This window comes from Chiloscyllium punctatum, chromosome 13, assembly GCF_047496795.1.
Source record: "Chiloscyllium punctatum isolate Juve2018m chromosome 13, sChiPun1.3, whole genome shotgun sequence".
NCBI lineage: Eukaryota > Metazoa > Chordata > Chondrichthyes > Orectolobiformes > Hemiscylliidae > Chiloscyllium > Chiloscyllium punctatum.
In genome coordinates, this window is record NC_092751.1 from 55,741,436 (window position 1) to 55,754,372 (window position 12,937).

A 12,937-nucleotide genomic window follows, 5' to 3' on the forward strand; every position below is an offset into this window, starting at 1 on the left:
ACAATCCTCCCTATACCTGCCTATATGTGTGATTGCGTGTGTGTGGGGTGACGGTGCTGTCAGTTTGGATGGTGCTGTGAGCTGTCTCCCTCCCAGACTGAAACTCTGATGTGAGAAAGTGAGGTCTGCAGATGCTGGAGATCAGAGTCCAGAGTGTGGTCCTGCAAAAGCAACCGGGTCAGGCAGCTTCCGAGGAGCAGGAAAATCAATGTTTTGGGCCGAAGGACTTCACCAGGAATGCCGTCGACGTAGTAGAGTATGAAAGCTAGCCGCGTGGGCATTGCTTCACTTTAAACACCACAGAGACTGACATATCTGCTATGCACACGGATACAAACAGAGACACTCAGGTACACACAGAGACGAATAAAGACACGGAAAGACACACAGTAATGAATACAGACACACACACACACACACACAGAAATTGATGCAGTCACACAGATACTAGTACAGACATACAGCGACACATACTGATACACTGATGCACATGCACACACAGATACACTGTAATCAATACATACATACTATACACACACTGACACACTGATGTTTATACAGACATGGAGAATCTGCCAGTATTTACTTTTTTCGTGTGATGACATTCTCAATATTTCTATCTCACTGCAGGAAATCCTCTGCACCATCTCTATAGCTTCCACACCTTTTCTATGACAAAGCGACCAGAACTAAACACAATTTTCCACGTGTAGTGTTACCTCACAGCGATGAACCCTTCCGCTAATTAAACCAAACAGCCAGAAAAGCTATAGTCGCCTCGTAAGCTGTTAAAGTACGAGTGACAAATCCCAAATTTCACTCTTTAAGGATAAATAATATCAATTTATTCCTTAACTCTAAAAGTGAACATTGAACAACTATTCACAACTCTAAACTCCTCTTTCTCTGAACTGATTGGCATCTGCCTCTAACTTTATAACAACATCATGTTCCAACAATAAAAGCACATATTAAAATTGCATTTACTTAATTTCAAAACCACACAGCATCTGTCATCTCCAGTGTTCTCCTTCTTTCAACTGAAGATCTTCCTGGGTTGTCTTCTGAATTTTAGTGCAAGGATGTTTCATACAAAAACAGTATCTTTGACAGAGAGAGTTTTGCATGGCAGTTTCTCGCTAGATGGCAGTTACTCTCAGCCTAACTCACGAACTGCCAGTTTCTATTATGCCCCTCAATATTAGATCATCTCTTTGGTTGGATGTTGGCAAAGCAATAAATTCAAAATCGATGGACTTTATTATCCTGGGGCATAATTTAAACTGATTGGTTAAATTCAAATTGTTGTCAAAACAGCAACCACAACTCGAGGTATCTGTTTCACAGTCAAACATTGCATGTTTTATTTTTTCCAGTATACGCTGGAACTGCTAGCTCGTCATCCAACAAGTGCTTGCAAGCTCTCAGTGGAGAACGACATTCACTCTTTCTTCAAAGGTACTACACATACCTTCAACTTAATAAAAGTAGTTTAATCCGTGCTTTATAGAGCTGTAGCACAACCTCACAACTCTGAAACTCAGTTCCCTAGCTTGTGAAAGCCAACACAATATATACTTTCTTAACAACTACATCAACTTGGGTCCAGATTAGGGTGGAGTTGGAGAAGCACGGCAGGTCAGGCAGCATCCGAAGAGGGAGAAAATTGATGTTTCGGGCAGGAGCTCTTTATCAGATGATGAAGAGCTCCTGCTTCAAATGTCGATTTTTCTGCAGCATCTGCAGTCCTCCCTTTTGCCGATTTGCCATCAAACTGGGTAGCAATTGTGAGGCATATCTGGACATGGAGCCCAAGATCCCTCTGTTCCTCCGCACTGCCAAGCATACTGCCTTCAGCCCAATACTCTACATTCTAATTCGAACTTCCAAATTGAATGACTTCACACTTTTCCAGGTTTAACTTGATCAGTTCTGAATCCTCTCAATGTTCCATTGCAACCTACAACATACCTCAAAATTATCCGGAACTCCACCGACCTTTGTGTTTTTTGGAAAACGTCCTAACCCACACTTCCACTTCTTCATCGAAACCATTCATAAAAATCGCAAAGAGCAGAGGTCCGAAAACTGATACTGCAGGACACCACTGATCACAGAGCTCCAGACTGAATGCTTCGATCTTCTTCCACCCTCTGTCCTCTATGGGCCAGGAATTGTGTATCCAGATAACCAGATTTCCCTGAATCCCATCCCTCCTTACTTACTGAATGGGCCTACTGTGTGTAAATTTAAAAAAAGTCTTGCTAAAATCCATATACACCACATCCATTGAACTACCTTCATAAACATGTTTTGTCACATCCTCAAATAGTTCAAAAAGATTCGTGAGGCATGACCTGCCCCTCACAAAGTCATACTGACTATCTCAATCAAACGATGTTTTTTATCACGTAATCATAAATCATGTCTCTCAGAATCCTCTACAATTCTTTACCTGCCACTGTTATAAGACTGATTGGTCTATAATTCCCAAGATTATCCCTATTCCATTGCTTAAACAAGGGAATAACATTTGCCAACCTCTTTTCATCTGGCCTGACTCCAGTGGGCAGTGAGGATGCAAAGATCATTGCCAAATGCGGAGCAATCAATTCTTTCGTTGCCTGGAGCATCCTTGCTTATATTCTGTTTGGCCAAGGAGAATTACCTATCCTTGTGTTTCTCAAATTGTTCATCACATCCTCCTGTTCTAGCATATCAGCCTGTTTCACATTCTCCCCATAAACTTCAATGCCTCTCTCAGTAGTGAATACTGAAGCAAAGCATTCATTAAGGACATTCCCTACCTCTTCCAACTCATGAGGCAAATTCACTCCACAATCTGTGATAAGGCCTACCCTCACTCTGTCCGTCCTCATGTTCCTGACATACGTGTAGAACGTCTTCACTTTTACCTTAATCCTACCCACCAAGGACATTTCATGACAGCTTCTTGCTTTCCTGAGTTCATTCTTCAGTTCCTTCCTGGCTAACTTGTAACCCTCTGGAGTCCTGTCTGATCCTTGCCTCCTCAACCTTAAGTAAACTTCCTCCTTCCTTTTCACCAGTTGTTCTGCATCACTTTGCACAATGGAAGTATGAAGCTGTAAATGGATGGGAGCTGCATATCCTGTCACTTCCAGCATGAGTTGCAAGTTTCCCCACGCTGGGAAGTGATCGAACACAAAGTTACTGAACAATGTACTAACGTGATGGACACAGCTCTACATGCTGGGAGGGTAACTGGTCCAGGTTTACAGATCAATGCACTGGGGTGAGGTACACAACTCTACATGCTGGGAGGGCAACTGCACCAGCTTTACAGAACAATTCACTGTTATACACTGCACAGCACCCCATGGATGGTGTGGTCTGCACTGTCTGTGCACAGTATGGGTTGGCCGTGTTTGTTGAGAATTTTTCCTCCCGTAGGGCATCTAGGACAGCAGACACAATGCTTATGGTTACAAAAAGGCCCTGAACAAAATAGCCAATACGTCCGCGCCTACATGGTTCAAAAAGGGCAGCTACATCCTATAAAAAAGTTCAATTTTCTGATGCAAGATAATTGCAAGGAAGTCCAGGGGGATGTGCTCCATAACTAATCTACACCACTCCGAGAACCCTGGGGGATTTTCCGGCATCCACCTCATCAGAATGTTCTTCCTCACACAAAATGAAAGGATGCTAAACAATCTCTTCCCAAAGACGGGTGATTCGGCGAACCCAAGAGGCGGGAAATCAGATCTATCTTGACCTCGGTTCCCAAGACCCCTTCCAAAACCCTCGCTATTGCGCCCCAAAATCTACGATGTTTGTGGCGTGGCCACAAGCAATGAATAAGAGTACCAACATCTGTTTTACATTTGGGCACATTGGGGATGATTTTGTCTTAAATTTGGCAAGCCCCTCCGATGTCAAATAAACCCTATGGAGTACCTTCAGTTGCATAACTTGCGTCCTATTGCAAATTGAAATCTTCCAGGCATTCTTCCAAATATTTGCCCACTCCTCTGGTGAAGATATCCACCCCCAGTTGCTGAACCCAAAATCCACACAGCTGTTCGATGTCCTTTGAGACACTACCTCCTATTAAATGCCAGAAAGTACTGACTGAGAGAGTGGACTGAAGGACTCTCACCTCGATAGTCGACCTATGGGGACTAACCATTAATGTTGTCAGTTCTGTATAAAAATCCCTAATCTCCTCGATAGCTCATATTTCTGGCTCAGCTGCTCGAAAGGCGTCATGCCCTCCCCGTTAACTAAGTTTCCCAAACAGGAAACTCCTCTGGACTCCCAAAGCCAAAAGCCAGCATCCAACAATCCTACAATGGGAGTAAAAGGATAAGTTTTTTTTGTAGATTGCCTTCACTTTGTTGCATCATTCTCCATGCTTTAACTGTGTTAAGGACAGTGGATTTCTGCAATGGTCCATAACAGTCCTCATCTTGTCCATGAACAACAGATTAATGTGGGGACATTTTGCCTGGGAGTCATCGATGTCCAACCACATTGACCGCGGGTCTTGGCAAGCCCAATCAGCCACCTAGGCTAGTAGGGAACTCAATTGGTATTTCTTAAAGTGTGTAAAATCCACATCCCTCAGACCCGCGGAAGCTGAAATAGGGTGAGGTCCATTAGAGGCCGCACGTGATGCTAAATAAAAGATCAAAGCCGACTGTAACCCTCCATATAGGCTACCTGGGCAGCATCAAAAGGTGCATTTGCATGGGATATAATGAACGAGGAAGTACATTCATTTTAACCAGAGCAATTCTACCCAACTATGGTATCGGAAGATCCTCCCAGCACTGGCGGTCCTGCCCTTTGTTCTCAAGCAACTGCAGGAAGTTAGCTTAATCTAATTGATTGAAGGCGGGGGTGATAAAAATGCCTAAATACAGGAAACCTCCCTCTGACCATCTGGAAGGGAATCGGATTCAACTTCCAAGATCAGGTAATCTAAGAAGATCCGAGACAGGCATGGCCACTGATATAATAAAATTGATTTTATATCCTGAGAAAGATCCAAATAAATTAATCACTTGTATTAAATGGGGCATAGATATCATCGAGCTCGTTAGAAAGAGAAGAGCGTAATCTGTGTAAAGGGTGATCTTATGCAATCCTGATTCTGCCTCCAGGCCAATTATATTGTGGTCACTCCGGACGGCCTCTGCCAACAGTCAATCTCCAGTGTAAATAGTAACAGTGTAACGGGAAACCGTTGACGGCTGCCTCAGCCATTGGTAAAATTCTCAGACCTTACACCATAAGTGAAATCCACTGCTTTAGGTTCCCTATATAACACTGCCACCTTACTGACAAAGACCCCTCCAACGCCAAACCTTTCCAGGACATAAAAGAGGTACAGCCACTCCACTCAGTCAACTGCTTTCTCTGCATCCACTACCAAGCCTGGAATCGACCCTTGCTGGCACACCTGAACCATGTTAACACTCTCCTAATATTATTAGACGACCTGTAATCCCTAATAAAAATTGTCTGGTATTATTTCACAATGAAGGGCAAGATATTCTCCAGCTTCAACGTCAGCATTTTCACCAAAGTATTATAGTCCACGTATAATAAGGATATAGGCCTACATGAAGTGCAATCCTCTGGAGAATAAGATAAATATTTCTTTCTCTCAGAGAGGATGGGAGGTAATCCTGACTGTGAGAATAATTGTACATATCCAACATTGGCCCAGCCAGCAGGTCTATGAACTCCTTTTAAATCTAACTCTAAAATCCATCTGGGCCCGGTGTTTTACCACTCTGGAGCTGCCTCACCGCCTCCTGTATCTCTTGGATTGTCAGAGGGGCATTCAAACGAGAGCCTGCTCTGAAGTTACACCTGGGAGTTCCAGGGTCCAAACAAAGTGCTCCATCGTCGCCAATCTGTCCTGACAGCCCTCTGACTGGAACATCCCAGAAAATAACTTCCTGAATGCTGCATTAACCCTTCTGGGATCGCAGGTGATAGTAACAGAACACTCACGAATGAATGTGATAGACTGGGGACACTTCTTTCTGGCCAAGTATGCCAGATATCTACCCAGATTATCACCATAATCAAATAACTTCTGTTTCGCAAATGAAATCACTCTCTTTACTGTCTGGATGAAGGCAGCGTTCAGAGCAGCCCGGAGCATTGTGATCTGCTGCAACTTAGTTACAGACGGTCTTCAAAATATGCTGTCTCAGCTGTTCCATTCTACCGCTTCCGAGTCGCCGAGTAAGAAATAATCAATCCCATTGCCAAGGCATGTGCAGTCTCCCAGAGCACGGTCGGATTACTGGCTGTCCAAATTAAGGTACAAAAATATTAATAAATCCCTTTAAAAATATTCAATAATCTAGCTATCGTTCAGGAGGAAAGTATCCATGCACCAGTACTGTGAGCCTGTCCCGTGGCCACCATCCTTAATCTCCATGTAAACTGCCACATGATCAGAAATGGCTATGTTACCAATTCTACAAAACAGCACTGAATTCAAAAAGGCCAATCGGGCAAAAACATGTCAATCCTAGTTTGGCACTTTTGTGGCTTAGGTAAAAAAGGTGAAGTACCAACCCTTAGAGTGAACCATCTCCACACATCCACCAGGCACAATTCCCTGTTTAGATCCACCAGCTGCCTGGATTGCAAGGAAATATCGTCGAGAACCTGAAACATGTTATCCACCTTGGGATCCAGATGTCGGGTTAAAGTCTCCCCCTATAATTGTATGATGCCCCACCCCAAGGGACATCAACCTGGAGAGCGCATCTGTTACAAAGTTGAGGGGTGTACCAGGGGCAAGATGGAGGACAGGAAACATTTCTGGCTGTAAGAGCTCCACCTTTTTTGAGGTGTTTTAGGTGGTAGAGGTTATTTCCTCGAAGTCCAGGAGCAGCAATTGCTGTTTTATGCTGTTGTATTGTTTTGGAACTTTGGGAAAAAAAAAGTCAAAACAACAGCACTTTTAAAAAGGGAGAAGAACAGACAAAGGAAGCACATGGTGATGACAGTGGAGGGGAGACAGAGAGAGAGAGAGAGAGAGAGAGAGAGAGAGAGGGAGAGAGAGAGAGAGAGAACCTACACACTTATTCCCTTTGCTATTTTTTAATTCATGTAACGCTGGACATCAGAGTGCATCTGGGAAAATTAACAAACAGTGAATTTCACGACTAATTTTGGAGAAGCCTGTTTGGGTGAAGTTCACAACACAGAATCAGATCGGTTCATCGTTGTTTTAAGTCTGTCCAGTAGAAAGGCTGCAGTAGTGAGTGCAGTGGGTTCTTTCTTGAGTATATGTTTTTAGATATAAGTATCTTGATTAAACTTAAAATATAAGCCATAACTATTAAGTTAAACTGGTGCAGTGTTTTGTAGAGGAATAAGGCGGTGTTATTTTCTGGGTCTGTAGATTGTGAAGGACCAAAAATGGCCTTTGCAGTGATATGTACTTCTTGTCAGATGTGGGAGTTTAAAGAGAGTTTAAGGATTACTGCGGATTATATCTGTCATAAATGTTGTTGGATGCGAATCTTACCAGATCGAGTGGATCGGTTGGAGAGACAGATAGAAGCGATAAGAAATTTGCAACAGCAACAGTATGTGATGGATGGCAGTTACAGGAAGGGGGGAAAGTCTCAGATACAGTCACAAAGACATGTTAACTTCAGGAAGGGTAAGAGCGATAGGCACCTAAGGCAGGAGTCGATTGTGGATATACCCATTTCAAACAGGTATGCTGTTTTGGAAAATGTAGGGGGTGATGGATTCTCAGGGGAACGTAGCCCGAACAGCCAAGTTTCTGGTACTGAGACTGGATCTAATGCAACGAGGGGTACGTCGGCTTCCAAGATATCAATTGAGTTAGGGGATGCTGTAGTCCAAGGTGCAAACAGACGTTTCTCTGGCCAGAAGAGAAAAAGCAGAATGGAGTGTTGTTTCCCTGTTTCAGAATCAAGTATGTCTCAGAGAGGGTGCAGAATGTTCTCATGGGGGAAAGGGACCAGCAAGAGGTCATTGTCCACATTGGAACCAACGATATAGGAAGGGAAAAGGTTGAGATTCTGAAGGGAGATTACAGAGAGTAAGGCATAAATTTAAAGAGGAGGTCCTCAAGGGTAGTAATATCTGGATTTCTCTCAGTGCTACTAACTAGTGAGTGTAGGCATAGGAGGATAGAGCAGATGAATGCATGGCTGAGGAGCTGGTGTATGGGAGAAGGATTCACATTTTTGGATCACTGGAATCTCTTTTGGGTAGGACTAACCTGTACAAGAAGGACGGATTGCACCTAAATTGGAAGGGGACTAAGATACTGGCAGGGAAATTTGCTAGAACTTCTCGTGAGGATTTAAACTAGTAAGGTGAGGGTTGGGGGTTGATCCAGGGAGCTAGTGAGGAAAAAGACCAATCTGAGACTGGTACAGTTGAGAACAGAAGTGAGTCAAACAATCAGGGCAGACAGGGATAAGGTAGGACTAATAAATTAAACTGCATTTATTCAAGCAAGGGGCCTAACAGGAAATGCAGATAATCTCAGGGCATGGTTAGGAACATGGGACTGGGATTTCATAGCAATCACAGAAATATGGCTCAGTGATGGATAGTGCTGGCAGCTTAATGTTCCAGGATACAATGCTACAGGAAGGATAGAAAGGGAGGCAAGAGAGGAGAAGGAGTGGCATTTTTGATAAGGGATTGCATTACAGCTGTGCTGAGGGAGGATATTCCCAGAAATACAGCCAGGGAAGTTATTTGGGTCGAACTGAGAAATAAGGAAGAGATGATAGCCTTATTGGGATTGTATTATAGATCCCCCAATAGTCAGAGGGTAATTGAGAAACAAACATTTAAGGAAATCTCTGCTAACTGGAAGAATAATAGGATCGTTATAGTAGGGGATTTTGTAACTTTCCAAACATCGACTGGCACTGCCATAGTGTTAAAGGTTTAAAAGGAAAGGAATTTCTTAAGTGCGTACAAGACAATTTTCAGATTTAATATGTGAATGCACCTACTACAGAAGGTGCAAACTTGACCTGCTCTTGGGAAATAAGGCAGGGCAGATGACTGAGGTGTCAGTGGGGGAGCACTTTGGGGCCAGCGACCATAATTATATTCGTTTTAAAATCGTGAAAGAAAAGAATACACAAGATCTAAAAGTTGAAGCTCTAAATTGGAGAAAGGCCAATTTTGACGGTATTAGGCAAGACCCTTCGAAAGCTGGGGAGCCGGGGGGGGGGGGTGCAGATGCTCGCAGGTAAAGAGACAGCTGGAACACGGGAAGACTTCAGAAATGAGATAACAAGAATCCAGCAAAACGATATTCCTGTCAGGGTGAAAGGAATGGCTGGTAGGTATACAGAATGCTGGGTGACGAAAGAAATTGAGGGTTTGGTTAAGAAAAAGAAGGAAGCGTATGTCAGGTATAGATAGGATAGATCAAATGAATCCATAGAAGAGTATAAAGGAAGTAGGAGTATACTTAAGAGGGAAATCAAGAGTGCAAAACGGGGACATGAGATAGGTCTGGCAAATAGTATTAAGGATAATGCAAAGGGTGTTTTATTTACAAATATGTTAAGGACAAAAAAGTAACTAGGGAACGAATTGGGCCCCTCAAAGATCAGTAAGGCGGCATTTGCGTGGAGCTGCAGAAAATGGGGGAGATACTAAATGAATATTTTGCATCAGTATTTACTGTGGAAAATGATATGGAAGATATAGACTGTAGGGAAATAGATGGTGACATCTTGCAAAATGTCCAGATTACAGAGGAGGAAGTGCTGGATGTCTTGAAACGGGTAAAGGGAATAAATTCCAAGCACCTGATCAGGTGTACCAGAGAACTCTGTGGGAAGCTAGAGAAGTGATTGCTGGGCCCCTTGCTGAGGTAGTTGTATCATCGATAGTCACCGGTAAGGTGGTGGAAGACTGGAAGTTGGCAAATGTGCTGCCACTGTTTAAAAAGGGCGGTAAGGACAAACCAGGGAACTATAGACCGCTGAGCCAGATGTCGATGGTGAACAAGGTGTTGAAGAGAATCCTGAGGTCAGGATGTCCATGTATTTAGAAAGATGAGGACTGATTCGGGATAGTCAACATGGCTTTGTGCGTGGGAAATCATGTCTCATCAACTTGATTGAGATTTTTTGAAGAAGTAACAAAGAGAATTGATGAGGACAGAGCTGTGGATGTGATATATGTCGACTTCAATAAGGTGTTCGACAAGGTTCCCCATGGGAGACTGATTAGCAAGGTTAAATCTCATGGAATACAGGGGGAACTAGCCATTTGGATACAGAACTGGCTGCAAGGAAGAAGACAGAGGGTGGTGGAGGAGGGTTTTCTTCAGACTGGAGGCCCGTGACCAGTGGAGTACCACAATGATCAGTGCTGCGTCCCCTACTTTTTGTCATTTGCATAAATGATTTGGATGCGAGCATATGAGGTACAGTTAGTAAGTTTGCAGATGACACCAAAACTGCAGGTGTAGTGGGCAGCGAAGAGGGTTTCCTCAGATTACAACAGGATCTTGACCAGAAGGGCCATTGGGCTGAGAAGTGGAAGATGGAGCTTTATTGAGACAAATGCGAGATGCTGCATTTTGGGAAAGCAAATCTGAACAGGACTTATACACTTAATTGTCCTGGAGAGAGTTGTTGAACAAAGAGACCTTGGGGTGCAGGTTCACAGCTCCTTGTAAGTGGAGTCGCAGGTAGATAGGGTAGTGAAGAAGGCATTTGATATGCTTTCCTTTCTTGGTCAGTGCAGGAGTTGGGAGGTCATGTTGCGGCTGTTCAAGACATTGGATAGGCCACTATTCGAATATTTGGTGCAATTCTGGTCTCCTTCCTAACGGAAAGATGTTGTGAAACTTGAAAGGGTTCAGAAAAGATTTACAAGGATGCTGCCAGGGTTGGAAGATTTGAGCGGGAGGGAGAGGCCGTAGAGGCTGGGGCTGTTCTCTCTGGAGTATTGGAGGCTGACTGGTGACCTTATAGGGGTTTACAAAAGTATGAGGTCATGGATAGGGTAAATCGGCAAAGTCTTATTGATGGCGTCAGGGAGTCCCGAGTTCGAGGGCATAGGTTTAGGGTGAGAGGGGAAAGATATAAAAGAGATCTGAGGGGTAATTTTTCACGTATAGGGTGGTACGTGGATGGAATGAGCTGCTTGATGAAGTAGTGGAGGCTGGTACAATTGCAACATTTAGGAGGCATTTGGATGGATATATGAATAGGAAGGGTATGGAGGGATATGGGCCGGGTGCTGGCAGGCGGGACTAGATTGGATTGGGATATCTGGTCAGCCTGGACTTTTTGGACCGAAGGGTCAGTTTCCATGTTATGCATCTCTATGACACATTGACTCGATCTCATGTTCCTCTCTATGTATTAAGCTTTAAGGATCAGAACCAGCTGACATTCGTCCTTAATTTGGTCAAACAACTGATATGGAAGGTTCTTCTGAATGAGAAAAGCTACTCCTCTACATTTCGAATTAAAGAATGATAATAACACCAAGCAAAACACTCTCTTCTGTAACTTTAAATGTTCCTTATTGGTTAGATATCTTTTTTTGTGACACCAAGGCTACATCGACCCTTTCCTTTCTAAGGCCTGAAAGCATCAATTGGTGAATGACACCCGTTTAATGTTGCAGGAGCACCATTTAAACGAGCGATAAGCCATAACCATCCGAAACAGCCTGTGCCCCCCTGTGAGGAAGGACCCCTTTTATTGTGCATCGAGCAAACGTGGTAAACAGTTCGATTAAACTTGAAAATACAACTGCAAAAACAACCAACTCAAAACTCCTAATAACTCCTTGTGCAATGAACCATCATATAACACAAATAAGAAGAGATTGTACCCCCTTCCCCACAGGGAGAGCTCATACTACTCACTAATCCCCCTTGGCTCCTACTAGCTGAAGGTATTGTGGTCAGATTTTCTAACTTTGAAATTGAGTGATCTTCATACCACAGAGAGAGTGAAGAGAAGTTCGACCAGCTTAATTCCTGGGATGATGGCACCATGAGGAGTGAGCGAAGGTTGATCTATAGCGCTGTCAGTGAATAAGAGATGATTGTATTGAACCCTAAGAGAGATGGACAATCACTCCTTATATTCGAAACATATATGAGAAGGTGATACATTGATGACTGCTGAATCACTCAGGATAGTTGAAATGCCTGGGATGATGTTACGCCCACCCACCCCAACCCCTACTCCCCATTGTGAGAGACAGAGAGGTCCAGGTTTTAGATTAGATTGCTTACAATACGGAAACAGGCCCTTCAGCCCAACAAGTCCACACCAACCCGCCGAAGCGCAACCCATCCATACCCCTACATTTACCCCTTACCTAACACTACGGGCAAGTTAGCATGGCCAATTCACCTGACCTGCACATCTTTGGTCTGTGGGAGGAAACCGGAGCACCCGGAGGAAACCCACGCAGACACGGGGAGAACGTGCAAACTCCATACAGTCAGTCGCCTGAGGCGGGAACTGAACCCGGTCTCTGGCGCTGTGAGGCAGCAGTGCTAACCACTGTGCCACCGTGACGCCAAACACGCTCTCAGCATATTAATACAAGGCAGTTGGTGTGTGATCCTGCACTGAATGTCATATTATCCACCAACCCGATAGCAACCACAGTACCTTCATTCTAAAACAGTTAACTATTCCCAACAGCTTCTGACATTCATGAAGAACATGAATCTATCTTCTCAGAGTTGCAAGGTACTGCCTTGAGTTTTAGACCAGAATACTATAAAACATTGGAGCATACATTAGGACAGTTAGCCCATTGAGTCTGCTTCATCATTCAATCATTGCTGATAGGTTTCTCAAACCCATTCTCCGACCTTCTCCCCGTAACCCTCGATCCCCTGGATAATCAAAATCTATCTCCCTCCGTCTCA